Source organism: Lucilia sericata, unplaced genomic scaffold, assembly GCF_015586225.1.
Source record: "Lucilia sericata isolate MDLA Ls3-8-SP2 unplaced genomic scaffold, ASM1558622v1 Contig000156F_arrow, whole genome shotgun sequence".
NCBI classification, from domain to species: domain Eukaryota; kingdom Metazoa; phylum Arthropoda; class Insecta; order Diptera; family Calliphoridae; genus Lucilia; species Lucilia sericata.
Window position 1 is genome coordinate 319,131 of NW_023994186.1, and position 20,884 is coordinate 340,014.

A 20,884-nucleotide genomic window follows, 5' to 3' on the forward strand; every position below is an offset into this window, starting at 1 on the left:
TTCCCCTCAGAAAATACAGAAATAAGTTTCATACAAGCCAAAATCTCTCTACCGAATTTAATAATTGGCCCCGATTGGCCGCCCATATATGTATGTATATGGTTTAAAAATTGGACAAAAGTATTTTGTTTTTAAAAATTAATATTTTCCCAGTAAAATATTTTCAAATTTTGGCAATGAGTATTGTAGGTAATGCAGTTATTTCACACACTACTTGGTAAAGAGTTTTTAATTTCTTTCGATAGGATTTGTAGCCAGATGTATAGAGCGTATGTCTAATAATGGTTAATGGTTTTAAACCTAGTCGATATTAGAAGAATTTTTGAAGAAATATTGATTTGCACCTTTGTGTAAAAACTATTCCAAATAGCACGATAAAACAACTTGTTAATGGACTAAGCACATTTGTAACCAGTTATTTTTTGGTCATCGTCAAACAAAAATAAGTAGTTATTCACCCAAAAAGAAAGCACTTACACTTTGCTCCAATATTACTTGCCTACTTACCGGGTAAGTAAAGATTTTGCTGGGTTGTTAATCCGAAAGGGATGTGTACATAATTGGCTTAAGCCCTAACCCAACCTAATGTATATAGGGGAGCATTCCATTTACGGTATATGGTTTGATGGTGAGTATATAAGATTCGTCATAGTCGAATATAACACTCTTACTTGTTATAATTAGCTTTTAAGGCCTTATAAAAGGACTTTAAATTTCAAAAAATTTTGTAAATAGTTGTATGTATTGTATTATGCTAATATTAATATCAGATGTAAGCTGGGAATCTGTACATTCTATTGTACGGTGTTATATGTAGTAGTAGCATTTCCCCTAGTGTAAAGCGTTCAAACAAGATAAATTATATTTTTAATTTAATTATACCAGGAAGCATAATGTGTGTTTTTAATCATTAAACACCTAAAAACCATTAATTTTAAAATTCTTTTAATTTTATTCTTAAGATTATTTACAGATAAGATCAGTTAATATTTCATATGATCATTTGGATACTGAAATTGAAAAATTCTTACAACTTGGGGATGGTTTAATAAAAACAATATAATTATATGATTACTAGAATAAATGAAACGCTCAAAATTTAGCGTAATTTGAGCGCGTTCTTGTAAATCCTAAAATTATTCGATTCGAATTTGACAAATAATTTAGATCAAATCATCAAAACCCTATACACCAAATGCCTCTAAGAAGTCTTAACTATATACTGACAAAAAAGGGATTTTCTAAAAGAGTGGCAGGGGGTTATTATTAGAGAGATTTACGTCTACATCAGTAGGCGTGTTATTAGTGTTTATAAGTGAATTTTAGCCATCAAGTCATTTTTTGAAGGGGACTTAGTATAGGGTCAAATGAGGCCCGTTCATTACGAAAATCAGCAATATCATTAAGACTTATATAAAACTAAATTCGGCCGATTTTTGGAGTGATACAAGAGCATTTAACATATTCAAAAATATTTCATCTAATTATCTTGAAAATTGCGATCTGTAGAATGCGCACAATGTTTACTGACAGACGGACAGAAGGGCATAGCTAAATCGAATCAGAAAATGATTTTGAGCCGATTGGTATACTTTAAGGTGGTTGTATTATTTGGGGTTATATACATACATACAAATACATACATACTTCCAAACTTTCTACATTCAGTTCCACTAATAACAATTGTCAGTTGTTCATTTATATTCAAAGGAGTCATGTGGACTTTCAGCTTAATGATCAAAATACGCCTCAAATTTTACAATAATTTGTTCGATGGTTTAAATGTACTTGACCAATATACTAACACAGCTCCAGAGTTTCAGTTTCCTATCCATATTCTCTTCTTCTTCTTCGTCTGAATTTGCAGGTCCAACCGTTTTATTATCTAAATGTCCTCATGGGATTCTCTCACGCAGATTTTTAATTAAATTTTCGTTTGTCAGACTAACTACATCGAGTTCTCTTCCCTTTAAAGCAAGTACATTCGTTCTTTCTTTGCCGACTACTCCCGATAGGCCTAGTAACCATATTATGCATAATAGAGCTTTCGGTTAAAGCTTTACGGTCTTAAATTTAAACTTAGCATTCGATTATTACTCGAAAATCAGCCTGGAACTAGCTGGAACTAGTGATTAGATAGATGGTAGTATATTTCTGCTTCTCGATCTTCAGTATAGAACACCGTGGCCGTTTTTCACTCATTACTAGTATAAATGTTGCAAAGTTGCAATGTTTTTTATAGCCTTTCAATAGGTCCAGTATACATATGTTGATGACGTGTCCTATAACAGTCTCTGGTCAATTCACCTAAAGTTAAGAGCTGTTCGGGTGTATTATATTCATTGTTTTCAATGGTTGCAATATCTAACAACGTTTCCATAGCCTTGGCTAACGTCGTGGCTCTACCAGAATGTATGCTAAACTCCCTATAGTTGCTTGATATTACTCTTTTAAGAAATACATATACATTTTTCATTACATATACATATATTTAATAATATCTAACTTATTTTGTCTAACAAAAGCTTTTACTAAATCATTTAAGTAGCAGTTGTCACATCATGCAACAAAGTAACACCAAAGTTATTAACCAAAGAAAACCTTTACCAAATAAATTATATTATATTTGCACAAAATAAATACAAATAAATTTATATGCTTCACAAATCCTATAAATATAACAAAAATTGATTTGAACCCCAAATAGTTTTACCAAGAAAATCACATGATGTGTGCTGATCTTTATGCCACCCAACTCGTTTCACATGTATCAATTGATTGTTATTTTCCATTGATGATCTGGCTTTAAGCTTTATAAAATCATGTTGAAAAGCACAAGATACTAACTACAACCACAATAATGATGAAGTGTTTTATGTCTGATTTATAAATCACTTTTGATTTTTTCTACTCAACATCACAGACTTTAAGACTGTGAGGTAGACTATATCAGACAGTATAGCAGACATCAGTGAAAATAAAAAAAAAAAAACTTTTTCTCGTTTGCTTTTTTATTTTTATCAATATTATTTAGGTTGTTTTTTTAAAGCGGCATTGTTTAACAAAAAGTTATGATCACAGAGAGTCATGTTGAAATTTTGTACAATAAATTTTACTAACAACAGCAAGAAATCTACGATGACTTTAAACTAAAGTGGAAAACAATTTTTATATATAAGTCTATAATTTTCATATTAGCAACAGTTTTTTTTTTATTTTTTTTTTGTATTTTACTTTTTCAGAGGCTGTCTGTTGGTATGACTCTTGTTAAGCAGCAAGCGTGACAAGGCACAGTGGGAGTGATAAGGGAAATTTTTTATATATTATTATACCCTCCATCCATAGGTGGTGATAGAGTGTACATATAAGTTTGTCATTCCGTGTGTAACATCAAGAAATATTCATCTGAGACCCAATAAAGTATATGTATATTACGGGTCTTTATACAATTTTAAGTCGGTTTAGCTATGTCCGTCTGTCTTTCTGCCTAAAACACGCTTACGTTAAAACCAAGCAAGAAAAATCAACCAAATTCACCGAAAATATTCATTATTGTTATAAAAAGTTTGATATTGAAAATCAGCAAAATCGGTTTACAAAGTAAAAAGTTGTAAGTAAAAATTTCAGACTATCTCAAAAAAAAAAAAAATACGTTTTTTTCCTAGTTTTTGAGTAGTTTTCTCAGAAACTTCAATGAATTCTATCGTGCGTTATTTCTACGACCAGAGAACGTATATGTTTAAAATCATAAATAATCGATCCAAAATCTCCGATAACTCCTATTCAAAGGTATACATTCTCGGAAATGGATTTATCTTTAATAACTTCGTAAAAAATATCGCTATCACCACAAAATTTTGCAGATATGTACACAATGTGTACAAAAATGTAGATCTGTATAGGTCCATAATTGGTCCAAGCTCCCACATAAGGTCCCCTTCCGAAAATCACTTAAATACACATAAGTAATTAAGAAATAAAGATATTGGAAAAATATTCGACATTAATACGTTTTGTTTATACATATATCACTCAGCAAAATTTTTTCCGAATGGATCCATAATTGGCCATAGTTCCCATATAAGGCCCATTTCGGATAAATACGTAAAGGAAGATATTTTATTACTGAATGAAAACATCGATATAAAAATTCGTCACGGATATGCATAAAGTATATATAAACCACCCTGCAAAATTTTTACACCCTACACCACTATAGTGGGGAGGGTATTATGCGTGTGTGCGGTTGTTTGTAACACCCAAAAATATTGGTCCTACACCACCTTAAAGTATACCAATCGGCTCAGAATCCTGAGTCAATTATGCTATGCCCGTCTGTCTGTCTGTTTGTCCATGTAAACCTTGTGCGCACTCTACAAGTCGCAATTTTTGAGATAATTTGATGAAATTTGCAACGAGCTCTTGTTTTGGTCCAAGGACAAACGCTATTGAAAATGGTTGAAATCGGTTCATTATTTCACCTAGACCCATACAACCGGAACCCCCGAATAGGGCTTTTGACCTCATAATTATGTTAAATGATCCACTATATCTACAAAAATTGGCAACACTTAGTTCTATATAAGTCTTAATAATTCTATCGATTTTCGTAAAGATCGGGAATTATTTGACCCTAGCCCTCATATAAAGTTCCCTTCAGAAAATGACTTGAATGTCCACAATTCACTTATAAACACTAGTATCACGATGAAATTTCGCAAAAATAAGTTTTATATAAACATAAATCCCGACAATAAATTTTATAAGGATCGGACCAAGTTTTACCATAGCCCGCATACAACCGAACCTACCGATTTAGCCCTTTCAGCTCATAACTACATCAAATATACTATTATCTTTCCAAAAATTGGCACAAGTTAGTTTGATATAATCTAAATAACACTGTCAATTTTATTCATGATCGAGCCTCTTTTGACCCTAGCCCCCATACAAAGTCCCTTTCAGAAAATGTGTTGAATATCTAAAATTCTCTTATAAATAGTATCATGATGAAATTTGACACAAATAAGTTTTATATAAAAATAAATCCCGACATTAAATTTTATAAGGATAGGTCCAAGTATTGCCCTAGCCCACTTACAACCGGATCTTCCGATTTGGGCCTTTTAGCCTTATTACTACGACAAAAATTTACACAACTAAATTTGATATAATCATAAATAATACTGTCGATTTTCGTAATGATCGGGCCTTATTTGACCCTAGTCCTATACAAAGTCCCTTCAAAAATGACTTAAATGCCCCAACTCACTTAGAAACACTAGTATCATGATGAAATTTGGCACAAATAAGTTTTAAATAAACATAATTCCCGACAATAAATTTTATGAGGAACAGCCGGACCTTCCGATTTGGGCCTTTTATCCTTTAACTACGACTAATATACTACTATTTATCCAAAAATCAGCATAATTAAGTTTGATATACGTTTTTCGTTGATTTTCCGGAATTAAATTTCGAATTTAAACTCATCTTAGAAGTATCTTAATAGCCGTTGCTTGGTTATTAAGATTTAAATGAACATAGCCCCACTGTGCTGCTTGGAAAATATTTAAAAACCATAACAACCGTAGTGTTACAATAAACTTTTTTTATAAACTTAAAGATTATTGATGACTTTAATTGTAATATTTAATGGTTGGATATTAATATTATACGTATACAATAAAAGAAATTGAAAGTAATGTTTTTAAACAATATTTCAAAATATTTATAGCACGAGCATAATATGTATTAAATTGACAACATATGTACGTTTTTTGGTTTACACCTCACTACAACTATAAAGATTTTAAAATTAATTCTAATTTATTTAAATCTCAACATTTAGGTTTTCTTCTGAATACAAAATAAATTTTTAATACCATTTAATATCAGTTAAGTGTGATCTCAAATTTCCTATTCTAATTTAAACATGCCAGTACTTACTTATGTTATTTTAGAAGATTTAAAAAATTGTTTTTTTTTTTTCCATACGATTACTTTTTGATTCAGCAGCTGTTTTATTTAATGTTATGTAAAACCGCCTACTCACTTAAACGTGACACTGTTAATTCTTTTGAATCTGATCGTTCATATATACATATGTGTGTGCTTTTCTCTAGCGGACCAGTATTACTATATATGTATGTACGTACTCCTGCACTGGTCCATTTTGTTAAGTGATTTTATGTATGTATGTATGTGAGGAATTTAAATTTCTTTAAATTCATTTGTGGGTGGGTGGAATTCATACTGTGTTTTGCTAGGATTACATTTATTTTAGTTGATTTTTCTTAAATTTCTTACTGTTAATAAATGTAGTTTTATTTCTGTTCTGTTTGTGTCGCGGTTGGAAAAAAATTACAAGTTAAAGATTTCATCTGATTTGTATTTACAATGGCAAAATTAGAATGTCACTTGAAGTTGAAAATATGTTAAACTGTTTTTTTTTTTTTTTTGAGAGAGAGAAAAAAAGAATACACTTGACATTTAGTTAATCAGTTTCTATGGTTTTGACATATAAAGTTTTAAAAATAAATAATTATAATTTATTTTAGTGCAAAGTGAGAAGGCGGTTTATATTTCTTTTATAAAATGTCTAATCTAATTTGTTGTTACTTGATATTTTTTGCCATTTATTTAATTCGCTTTTTAAACTTAAGGAAGGGTTATTTCACTTTAGTGTTAAGTTAGCAAAAGTTTTGTGCAATTTTATACCCACCATCAAAAAAGCTTGATTTTATCAATCCGTTTGTAACACATCGAAATATCGAGACTCACATAAGTATATATATTCTGGGTCCTTATTAAATTCCAAGACGATCTAGCCATGTCTGTCTGTCTGTTGAAAGCACGATAGAGTCCGAACGGAAAGAGCTAGAGAGTTGAAATTTTCCAAAAATATTTCTTATAGGTAAAGTTTGGTATTGAAAATGGGCAATATCGATCCACGTTTTCACATAGGCCCATACAACCCAGCAAAATCTTTGCTTACAATGATTACCATTAAGTACTTCATTAATGACTTACTTTGTAGGCAAAGTCTAAAATAAATCAAAATAAAGAAACAAACAAAAATAAAACTTTTTTTTTATTTTTATTTTTTCATAAATATTCTATAAATAACTCTACTAAAAAACAACTTATTTCCAACCAAATAATATTGACTTACTTTTGGAACATCTCAAACAAAAATAAGTACTTTTTCTAGTAGAATTGTAAGCACTTTACTCGATGAGTTCTGGTGATTTTTCTAGTGAATTTGTAAGCAAATATTTTGCTGGGAAGTGGCTCCCCTGTTTTAAAAATACGAATATAGCGATGAAATTCGACATAAATAAGTTTCATATGAGCCAAATTCTCTCCACCAAATTTTATGATAAATGTTATCGGTCCATAAATGACCCTACTCCTCATATGTATATGGTCCCCTCCAAAAAATTACTTTAACGCCCATTACTGGCTTAAAAATAAGAGTCTAGTGCTGAAATTCTATATAAGTAAGTTTCTCACTATCAAAAATCTATCTACAGAATTTTATGAGGATCGGTCCATAATTTATCCTACCCATATAAGGTCTTCTTCAGAAAATTACTTAAACGCTCATTACGGCCTTAATAATAAGAGTATAGCGATGAAATTCGAGATAAGCAAGTTTCTTATGAGTTAAAATCTGTCTTATGAGGATCGGTCCCCAATTGACTCTACTCCCCATATAGGGCCCCCCCCCCCTCAGAAAATGACTTTAACGCTCACTACTGCCTTAAAAATACGAGTATAGTGCTGAAATTAGACATAAGTAAGTTTCTTTTGAGCATAAACCTCTCTACTGAAATTTATGAGAATCGGTCCATAATTGACCTTACAACTTATATAAGATCCCCTTCCGAAATACATGTTGAATACAAGATGTTTATTATAATTTCTCTAGAGCTCTCGAGTTACTGCAGTCTATGTCTAATCGATGTTCTTGGATTAAGTTGTTTTGTTTAATTCTCAACAGCTATATTCTTAAGCCAGTCTTCAGAATTTTTCGGAAATTGTCTAGGTTTGGTTATATGAAAAGCTTACGAATTAGCGAGAATACTCGGAAGTCATTTGGACCGTTGAGATACCCTTAAAATTACCTCCCTAATTTGTGTGGACTTTGTTATTCCTATGCTACCAGACAGATCTTTACAGTACTTCTAAGATTTGATTAGATTCGTTAGGGTCAAATCATTGACAAAAATCAGATCATGAAAAAAACCTGTACCTTATAGCCCAAACGATCTGAATTTCATAAAATACCCATTTAGTTTGACTAAAAGAAGGCTTCTTCTCATAACCCTGGTCCTTTTCCGCGAGAAGAGAATTTTTAAAAAAAATCGTCTGTTTTTTAATACTTTGGTCTAGTTACTTTTTGTAAAATAGTGCCATGAGCGCTGCGATCATATTTAATGCCCACGACTACTGAGTATATGAGCTGATTTATCAGAAATTATACGATATAGTTTTCAAAGTCAGGTTCGTCTAGCATTAACTACCTCCAGACTGGCCTTGAGGCTTTGAGCTCATAGCGTCTCTAATAACGAGCATTTGTACATTGTTCACACTAGAGAATCATAGTCTAGAATAGGTCATATGACTGTGTACATCCAGGGCAGAATGTAAGTTTTAACACCTTACCTCTTTCCAAAGATCTTTTTGTAAGTGTGTATGCACCACATTCCAAGATAGCATCCAGTTTCATAAAGTATGATAAAAGCATGACCCCTTGTGCTTACTACAAACGGGATTTTGGGATCGTTTTCATCATAAGGTGGACATAAGACTGACGACTCTCGCCGCTCCATAATTAGATCAAATCTCCTTTATTTGGATAAAAGGAAGACTTTTTTCTTTCTTGATCAAAATAAAACGCAATATTTGATCATTTCAGTATTACCCAACAATAACACAGGCCAACGATGAAAAAACTTTTTAAATAATTTTCATTAATTCCAGTGGTATTTGGTGTGCTGATTCCGAATAAGGAAATAAGAAGGTCGTATCACCCACCAATTTTCCACATTTTCATCATTTAGTCCTTCTGGCTGTATACTTGAGTCCCAAATATAAAATTTTGTGATTTTACAAAAGTTGCGAATAGTGGTCGCCTCTGCCTCTAGAGTTTACTTTAAGTTATAGAAATGGATTCTGAATAATATTTAGTGCAATAGGACCATGTTATCTGGTGCCACTACGGCTCTGAAGGGGAAAACGATCACAAATCACTATCTGAGAAATATTTAAAAAAAAAAAATTTAACAAATTTTGGGAAATATTCTAACATAACCATGTCATTACACTAAATATTTTCGTATTTACTTAAATGTGAGTTTTGTATCCTCATTGTATATCGTGAACTGTATTTGGGGTATAGTCATGAATAGAAAACCCTTCAGACGGCATCGAAAAAATCGAAATTAACCCTTAAACGTTAATATCTATATATATAAAAGAGTAGCGTTACTGACTGACTGATTCATCATCGCACAGCCCAAACGGCTGAACCTAGAATCATGAAATTTTGACAGCAGATTTTTAGAAATTTGTACATTTACGGGTAAAAAGGGGAAAAAACTGGTAAAACAGGTTTTCTTAATTATCTTACACAATATTAGTGATGCAAGAAAAATTTTAAATGCACCTGAATCTACTCTTAAAATGTGCAGATGGGTGTCTGGTACTTTTTTCAAATTCGTACTTTTAAGGGGTAAAAATGTGTAACAAAGGTGATTTTGGTACCTTTTTGGCCCTTTATAACTTTTGAACTAATTAACATAATAAAATTTTTATATGTATTTTGGATACATCTCCTAAAATTATGAGACACCTGTTTCGTACTTTTTTAAAATTCAGTCCTTTTTGGGTGTAGAAGGGAGAAAACTGTATTTATGGCACTTTTTTTTAGCAAATTAAGAAAACTTTTTCGGTTTATTGAATTATTCCTATTAAATTACGGACTAACTCTGTAATATTTATTGTAAAAGTTTTTGCTATTTCACTGGGGGAAAAAGTACCAAAAGGGAAAAAACGGGAAATTTAATTTTATTCAAACTCATTGATCCAATTTTTATAAAATATGAAAAAGTAGTTTATTTACTCACACAAAATAAGCGGTTGGTATATTATTTTGGAATTCGAGTACTAAGGTCTGTATAGGACCAAATTCGAGTAAATTGCTTGGTACTTTTTGAAAGCACTATTTTTCTGGAACAAATGAATACAGATTAGAATTGCTTGAGTTTTTTTTATAGATTTAAATACGGAAGGAACATTTTGTAAACTTAATTCTCGAAAAAGTATATTTCTAAGCGAAAAGGGGAAACATTGTACTCTTTTTATTAGTACTTTCCATTTAGGTAAAATTTATTCCACTTTTGGTACTTTTTCTTCTTTCAAATGATACTATTTGTATGTTCTTTAATATGATCTCAAAACACATGACTATTATACATACACGGTGCTCATTGAAAAATATTCTTTAAGAGACAACTTTTTAGTACTTTTTATCTCATAAATGGTACTTTTTTAATTTTCTAAAATATTCAACCTAGAAACATTAATTTTAACATACATGGTCTTGACTGAATAATATTCCGTAAGTGGGAACTATTTGGTACTTTTCTATTCTTGGTACTTCTTAACCGGAACACACGGTAGTTATTAAATGAGAATTTATTGAGAGAGATTTATGTACTTTTTCGCTTTTCCGATGGTACTTTTTAATATTTTTACGACATTGAACATAAATATTGAAAATAGAATTTAAAATGTAGCGACCTTAGTGAATTAGAATCTACTGAAAGGGACTTGGTACTTTTTCATTCATCAAATTATATATTTTTAATTGTATATAATATTGAACACAGAAACATAAAATTTTTTATTAAATGATAATCTATTAGAGGTATTTTATAGTACTTTTTTTCAAATATTACTTTCGAAATTTTATAATGCGGAAGATAAATGAATGAAACTAAAAATGCGAATTTAATAACGTAATATTGAATGTATAAAACTGAAACATGAAAAAAATGTTTAATCAATTTTAATTTTCTATAAAAGTAAACAAAGTTTTGTATGTATTTAATTTCGGTTAGGGTAGCGAAGCACCCAGGGTATGCTAGTCTAACTTAAAATTTTAGTTCAAATGGGAATTTTCCTTTTTTTAACATCGAAACATTTGATGTTCTTCTCAACTTGAGTAGGTGTCACACAGTCAATCTATTCAATTTATTTCACAACAGGCATGTTGACATATCAATTCCAATAAATTTGCCATGTAATTGCTGTTTTCTTTTCAAATGCTAAAGCCGAACTAGATTAGTTTCAAAGAAACACTCTATGTAAGACATATATGTAGTAATAGGAAAAACTTACATACGTGTGAGTTAATTTGAACACCCACCTTCAGGAAATTTTAAAGTTATTACGACATGGCTTAAGTGGCGATATGTAGACGACAACATGTCTTTATATTAATGACATAACTAAGAATTTGTTTCTTAACTTGTTATATGTTAAGAGAATTGAAATGTATTAAATGTCAAATTTGTCTTAAAGCAATTTGTTTGATATTAAAACAGATTCCAGGGATGAAATTTAACTTTTATATCGAGGGACTATATTCAATAGTCGCTATCTGTCATTTTCATGAAAATGAGATTTTGATGGCAAAATATTCAGCAGACTATCCCGCATCAGTGATATAAATTTCAAAGAAAAAAAAATATTTTTTGGCAATTTTATAGCTTTTTTTAAATTTCTCTATCTTAAAAAAAGAAAAATTCTGAATGCAAAACTCTCTATCTTATCCAAAAATTGCTTCAAACTCTATCCCTTTGGATGATTTTCTGTTGCAAAACAAGTCTTCTTAATAATTTGGACATGCTGAACACAAATCCGTCAAAATATTTAAAATCGGTCTAATAGTTTTTGAGATATCGCTCATTATGATACTAATTAAATCAATTTTATTGTCGTGTTTAACCATATAACTTTGATTTTGGACCAAAACATTATAATCTGTTGCTTTTTCAACAATTTGGTTTATTTTCCTCCATTAAATTGTATAAAATATAATATTTATTGATTTTAATTCAAATAAAAATTTTATATTTCCATGAAAAACTCTCTATCTGTTGGTTGAATGAATATTTTCGTAGAAAAATAAGCTCTATCTGATATAAATTTGTGAATAATTTTGCAAATAATGCAAAATTTAAAATTCTTTTTATATAAGGGTTTAGTATATGGTCGTAGAAATATATTGTAGAAGAAAAAATTTAAAAATCTTCACTAACTAGCGAAATAAACAGTTTTTTTGCTCTCCTGAAAACTTGTATTATTTTAGATAGGGACTATTGAATATAGTCCCTCGATATAAACAACCTTTGGCTGTTTGTTCAAAATCATAAACATTTGAATAAAACTTAATAATAATAACAATTAGCCATCGATGATTATACACAGTTAAAAGTCATTGAGTAGCAACTTACTAAGATTCATTTTGTCATATAATGACCAGCTGGAAAATTGAAGAATGATTTTAAAGTTTTTGCTTTAAAGAATGATTAAGTTTTACAGTGAAGATTACATTAAATGAAAAATTGAGAAATTGTATACTTTAACAAAGACTTTTAATTACTACTATTATATCTAGCTCTACATCTGTCCATCTTACATTGAAACTACTGTTAGCTTCTTAAAAATGCTCACGATAACGTGAAGCCCATCTCGTTTTTCTATAAAAAAAACAATTAAAATATTTTTAAAATTTTATTTGATACTTTAGTCTACTTTGTAATGATGACGATGGCCAAGTTGAGGATGACAATGATGGTGCAGTGTTTAAAGCAAAGTAAACTCTTTTAGGTTTTTTTTTTCGTACTCTTTATAGCTTTAGCTGATAGCTGTTATACTATTATAATTTCGCAATGACCAAATATGTCAATAAGTATTAAAATTCTTGAAATTTTATTGTACACATGTAACTTAAGAATTCTGAAGATTTAAAAAAGACTTAGTTTTATAAAACGAAATGAGAATACTTTAGGAAATATTAAGTGTGTGTTGCAATGAATGTGGCGGAAGAAAAAATTAATCGTGCAGTTGTTAATATTAATAGTAGTTCCAATAGCCACCAACTGAGTTATATATTTTAAGAGAGTATTGATGATTTTGTCATAATGGTTGTTTAGAATCTGTTCATAAAAAGTTATGAATTATTGTGTATCCCAGCAAAAAATCTGAAATTTTTGCTAATGGCGAGTAGTTATTTCATACATTACTAGGTAATGAATGTTCATTATTGTCCACATTATTTCATTTAGCTGAATAGGTTATTACTGGTAAAGAACAAAACAATTTGAATTTGTTATAGCCCAATTGTCTAGGGCGTTCATTTAACAAACAGAGGGTTCGTGGTTCGAGCCCTGCTGTATACCGTTTATTTTTTTCAATGACATTCATTTATATTTTTTTGTAAAAAGCCGATCTACAAATCCCAAAAGGCAACATGTTAATGGAGCATCGAGTAAGCGGCTGTAGTGAGAAACATAGAAAACAACCCAATGCCTGGGTTCAAATCCCGGCTGAGGAATTTTTATACCCTACACCAGGGTATATGGGGGAGGGTATATTGGGTTTGTTCTGATGTTTGTAACGCACAATAATATTGGTCCTATACCCACCTTAAAGTATAACAATCGGCTTGAGTCGATTTAGCTATGTCCGACCGTCCGTCCTTGTAATCAAACTACAGGTCGTAATTTTGAAGATAATTCAATGAAATTTGGCTCACGATCTTCTTTGGTACCGGAGATAAAGTCTATTGAAAATGGTTACGATCGGTCCCTTTTTTCACCTAGCCCCCATACAACTGAACCCCTGAATAGGGCTTGTAAACATTGTAATCAAACTACAGGTCGCAATTTTGAAGATAATTCAATGAAATTTGGCACACGATCTTCTATGGTACCGGAGACGAAGTCTATTGAAAATGGTTAAAATCGGTCCATTATCTCACATAGCCCCCATACAACTGAACCCCTGAATAGGGCTTGTAAATATTGTAATCAAATTACAGGTCGCAATTTTGAAGATTATTCAATGAAATTTGCCACACTATCTTCTATGGTACCGGAGACGAAGCCTATTGAAAATGGTTAACATCGGTCGATTATTTCACCTAGACCCCATACAACTGAACCGGACTAATAGGGCTTTTAAGTTCATAATTATGTTTAAAAAGCTCGTATCTCGACAAAAAGCTGCAAAACCAAGTTCTATACTAGCCTTGATGACCCTAATGAATTTTTTAATTATAGGGTCTCATTTGACCATAGCTCCTATTCAAAGCCCCCTTCAAAATTCGATTTAAATGTCCACAATTTTATTCAATGGCTTAAGTATATCTGAGGCAAGGTACAATTCAACTTAAATGCTTTGTTATGAAAACTAAATCACATTTTTTTTGTAACAGGTTAGGGTATTATATGGTCGGCCTAGTATATAAGCTATTATTCGCAAAGTTTTTGTAATCAAATTAGTAACCATTTATTCATTTGTTTAAGGTAGGTACATATTATTTGAACCTCGTCGAACAAATATAATTAGTTATTCCAAGTGATTCCAATATTACTTTCTAGCTTACTAGGTAATGAAAGATTTTGGTGGCATGTGTTAGGTATGCTTGGCCTAAGGTGAATTATATACAATTTTAAACCAATACATATTGTAAAATTTGATTTCTTAGACGATTAAGACATGTCCTTACGCTGTCTGTTCATGTAAAGCTTTTACGCAAGGTTCAAGGCGCAATATTCAAGATAATTTAACAAAAAAGGTACGTTTGCTTTTCTTGATCCAAGGACGAAGGCTATTGAAAATTACTATAAAAATCGGTTCTTTATTTCATCTAGCCCCCTACAACTGAACGCTCTGTATATGTATGTACTTATAACACCGAAAAACTTCGTAATGATCGGAGATTTAGGTCTAGCCCCCATACAAATCCCCCTAAATATACACAAATCATTTATAAACTGTAATATATCTCGATGAATGGGTGCCCCGGTAGTCTAGTTGGTAGTGCACTAGCATATGAGTCTGAGGGTTGTGGGTTCGATCCGAAAATTATGAAATTTATGAACTTAAGTATCCACAATTCATTTATAAACTCTAATATATCTCTATGAATGGGTGCCCCAGTAGTCTAGTTGGTAGAGTACTAACTGATCAGTCTGGGGGTTGTGGGTTTGATGCCTACTAGAGACTATATACTGTTTCACTACAACGGGCGTATGGTCATCATAATCCTGCTAGGTATATTAAGATAGAAGATATTGTAATGGAAAATGAAGAAATCCTGGGTAGACTTGGCTTAATTAGGGGTTAGAGTTCCAGTTTAGGTAAGGTTTAGAGTGGACTGTAGGTAAGAGCAGATTAAGTTAGATTAAGCCAGCTTCCCTGTTTTCCTCAAGCTCTATAAATTCTGATCTTCAGCAGATTTGAGGTTAGATATAAAAGAAGTGAAACAAAATAAATAAATTTCGATAAAATAATAACAATAATAATATCAGTGTTCGAAATATTCGACCCAGATCCGCTGTCTCATATTTAAGCTTTTTCAGTTGGATCAACTAATACATCTCAACAACCGTTTTTCGTTTAACCGATAGATACACTGCCGGTTAAAAAAATGTATCGTTACGATAACAAATAACCTGATATTGAAGTACAATAAAGCTGATTATGACTTTCAATTTTTAATTTTTCCTTCAAAACTTAAAACAATACGTACTTGGGGCTTCAACGTAATTCTATACATAAGTAATACTTACAACGTAATTTTCCTTGATGACAGTTAATTGTGTTCTTGTCACTTCATCGGTTCTATAAATAACATATAAATTACCACTTTTATATTGTGTCTCCATATTAAAATTAACACCAGAACACATCACAAATTTTAATTCTAACGACAGGCTGTTAAAAAAATAATTAATTTTCCTTTAAAAATTTAAATACATGAAAGCTTTTCGTTGTGAACGGAAAACCTTGTACTTACATGTCTTGTATTGAAATAATTTATAAGGGAAAAATCGGCAGACAATGTTGAATTGATATTATAATAGAGCGGGAAATAATATCAGCTATGATCGCTAACATTGAAAATTAATTAAAGTTACACATCATTTGTGGTGTTACATTTTATTATAACAAATTATACATGTCTTTGTTAGTGTGTAAGATATCGAGGGGCAGTCAAACGTCAGAACAAACACTAACATTTATTTTATCGTTTAAATCAAAGTACAGTGGGATAGGTTTGTGAAAAGCTCAACTTAATTTGTTTAATCAAAATATGGTTTGTTAGGATGAACTACATATACATATATTAAAACAAGTTATAGTGCTATATTCGGCTATGCCGAATCTTAAATACAATTCACTTATAAGCTAGTTTTTATTAAGACGTCGAATAAAAATTCTGAAAGTTTAATTATTAAACAAATAATGGACCGATCCAGAAAAGTGTATACGAAACATATTCAGGTAAAATTTTATCCCAAAATCATTCACGAGTTGTTTAAGATTGGAAGCTATGACCAAATAATGGGCCGATCCGGAAAAATTTTGTTGAAAAAATCGTGTATGTAAACAACATATTATAAATTTTTTGCTGATATGGTTATTTGTTAACGAATTATGTTCGTTTAATTGATATGTGGAAGAGGACTTTATATAGGAACTACCGTCAATTATGGACCTATCCAGGTCAAAATAAATAAATTTTCATGTTGTATGTAAACTTGTGTGAGAGCTATATAAGATTTTGAACTTAATCTAATCATTTTCAACCAAGTTAATCCCTGGTCAAAAGAAAAGACTTGTGACAACATTTGTTGGAAGAACTTTTATAGTTTCTGAAAAAACCTTATCTAGAATAAGAAATAACATAATATTTTCATAAGCGGTTTCAAAATTTTTCTCACATTTATGGACAGACTTAGCTGATTTTAAAAAGCGATCTTCTTGGAAGCTTTTCTGGTCATATTATTGACCATTGGCCATCCCTTCTGCGTGGTTAAACAACTGGGCAGCAATTTATAGAGATCAAGTACTTAAACCATATACAAAATTTGCCACGCCGTGGTGGAGAGTCTTCTAACATGCTCACCATGTGGTTGACTTATACACACGAACACACAGACGGACTGACTTAACAATGCCCATAGACTCGGATTATATATACCTTTTAGAGTGGGACTATAAACTTGTGATGTCACTTCACTCCTGGGCTAGTCCTTGGTATGATTTGACATGGGGTATAGCCAGAGAACCACATAATCTGGTACTACGGGAGACCAGTTGACCGCAGGACTATGTCCTGACTGGTCAGTTGGTTGAGGTTCCTTCGGGATCCACGTAGTGGCTGTGGCTTAAACCCAATTTCGCGGACAGAGAATGTTGGTTTAAGGACTGATATATCCGATACCTAATGGGTTGTACAATTCTCTCTTTAAATGACACAGGTCTGTGTACAAAGCAGCAAAGCATCTTTGCCTGTCATTCCGTGGAAAGATCTTTATGATGCGAAAATTGGTGATCGGGAAAGTCTCTATATATTGGAGATTAGTATACTGATAGGTATACTAGCCTTTTTACGTTTCATTAAAGTTTCTCGGTGCTGTTGCCATTTCAAGAGGATATATTGATTCATGCTACGCGACTAATTGTCGGGGCAATTATTGGGTTCAGTTGACTTTGGAAATTCCTACATCCTTTGTCACACGGATCAGTTCATATAGAGGGATCCTTTTGGGTATTTCGGGCTACCAAATACGTCTCTAGGTACTGTTGCCAAAACAACAGAGCCATCTCAGTATTGTGGTTGGGTTACATATAAGGTCCAGGAATGCACTCTTAACATCAATAGGGTGTTTTTATCTGATGTCGGGTCCGCCCATTCTATCGACTCTAACCTTCTCCTTTGTCGGGGTTAGATTGAGCTTGTATCATGACACCTGTCATTCCCCAACGGGACTACTATGGCAAGAGATTAGATAGCTCGAGTACTTCAGCAAAGTGCTTGTACATGGACCGGCTCAGCCATGTACAAAATACAGTTTAGCAATTAAATAAAGTTTGAAAACATATTTTCCTCAAATATGCCACTGTGCATCCTTATCTTAGCCATGACCATGTTACAGCTTGTAAATTTTATTAATATAACTACGTAAAACATTTTGTTAAGACTTATTTTAGTTTTATTTTATTTAACGTGTTTTTAGTTATTTGTCTAATTTTTCCCTAAAGGGTAATGGTAATCACACTTAAAATTGACTAGTTGATTTTACAAAGGTGGCTCGGCTCTAACTGGTTGGCTGACTCTGTCCGTCATGTGGCAGGGACTTGACTTAATGGCAAATATTGTATTATTTTCTATATCCAATGCCCTTTAAACAACAACATATAGTACAAACATATGAATGGGATTGTATGTGTGTCTTTATTTATGCATAAGTTTCGAATTATTTTGCTAGTGCTTAATTGGGTTTGAAATACAAATAACTTTGATACCAAATAACAACATTTTATATGCCTCGGGCTATTTGGAATGTGCAACAGCATAAGAAACATAACTAAACACCAGTAGCAATAAATGCAACTAACAATAACAACAACTGCAGCAGGCACCAACAACTTCAGCCCAAAATAAAATTTAATGTGGTGTGTGTGTCTGCTGTAGTGTTTGGGCTTTTTTTTACCAGTTGGACCATCTAATATTATGCAAGAATGTTTGCAAATTGTAATGACACTTCCTTATGGAGTGTAAGTATGTATATTTGATGACAGCATTGTTGCACAAACTTTACACACATACTTTAACTAACATCTTAAAAAAAAAAAAAAAAATACACAACAATCCTGCAGATGTTTTAGTTTAGCTGGTTGTTGGTGTTGTCCATAATTTGGTTGATGGTGTTATAAATACATAAATTTCTGGTTTTATTTGGAGGGTTTTCTTTTATAGTGCGAGCGCTTGAAAACAAAGGTTGCTTGCTTTCATACAAAAGGAAATTAGTTGTAACAAACATTTATGATGATGATGATGACGATGTTGTTGAATCGGGAAAAAATAGATTTTATTGTCAAAGTTGTAAATAAAAATTAGAACTTGTAATCGTAATGCTAGTATTAGGTTTTTTTATGTTTTATAACATGATTAAAAAAGTACCAGGAAATTGTAAAAATTATATTTTGGTTACTTTGTATTGTTTGTTAACTTTAGTTTATTAAGGGTCACAATACAAAGTCATATTAAATTAGATTTCAACCAGTAACGTAATATCTCATTTTATTTGAAATAAAAAATAGAGAATACTTTTCTTCACAAAGTCTGGTTCAAAAATGAACTTATATTCGAAAAATATAGGTCAAAAATAAACAAGTAAGAGTGTTATATTCGGCTATGCCGAATCTTATATACCCACAATCAAACCTCGTTTGACTCGAACGAAACTTACTTATGTCGAATTTCATCTATATACTCGTATATTTAGGCCAGTTATAAGCGTTAAAGTAATTTTCTGAAGGGGATCTTATATAGGGGGGTAGGGTCAATTATGACAGACGGACGGACGGACAGACGGACAGACATGGCTAGATCGTCTTAGAATTTAATGAGGACCCAGAATATATATACTTTTGTGGGTCTATGATCAATATTTCGATGTGTTACAAACGGAATAACAAAATCAATATACCCCCCATCTTTTTTGATGGTGGGTATAAAAATGGATTAAAATCTTAACAAAGCACATACTACATTCTTAAAAACCAATAAGATTTATAGTCGGGCATATGAATATGGATTTGTTTCTAATAAAAAAGCATTTTACCTTAATTCCATAATATTTTAACAATTTGTTGCCAAAAAAGTGATTTCCTGAAAGAGGGATTATATGGGGGCAAAGGTAAATATGGTCCTATCCGTATAAATTTTGGTAGATTGATTTACGATGACATTAAAGTGATACTAGTCTTTGAAAGTGAATTTTCACCTTCAAGTTCCCCCCGGGGCATGTTTGCTTTACTGAAAGACCCTCATTTTGGTGTATAGCAATCCTCTAGTACCTCTGGTGATGTCACTTCACTCCTCGGCTAGTCCTTGGTTGATTTGACATGGGGTATAACCAGAGAACCACATAATCTGGAACTACGGGTGGCCAGTTTCCCGCAGGACTTGTCCTGTCTGGTCAGTTGGTTGAGGTTCCTTTGGGATCCACGTAGTGGCTGTGGTTTAAACCCAAATTCGCCGGAAGAGTAATTTGCGGTTAAAAGACTGAGGCACTGTGAAATCTATATTTCGGGATAAGTTCGGTGCTGTTGCCGATTGACAACAAATACTCCACAGAGGAGTTACTGTGGGACTAAGCGTTGGAAATGAGTTGGTGTTAATTGTACATGATACATGATAAATGTAGGGATATATGGAACTTACCCACCCGTGAGTCTGTCGTATGTTGTTCTCTTATGAGTGTGACGGATATATGATAAGTGTGCTGGGTTGAATGGTGATGGATAAAAGGTGATACAAGTGATACCATTGAATAGTCCATTGAATTACCACAGTGTGTCACTGTGAGTAAGAACAAAGTCTCGGCTTATTTGATGGATTCGTACTTCGGTCTACCGGCTACGTCTCTAGGTGCTGTTGCCGACTCAACATAAGCCATCCCATCTGCGTGGTTGTAAATTAAGATTTGCCGATTTGTGTAGAGATTCTAAAAATTTTAACATATCTGTGAGCTCAAAAGCCCTATTCGGGGCGTACGGTTGTATGGTG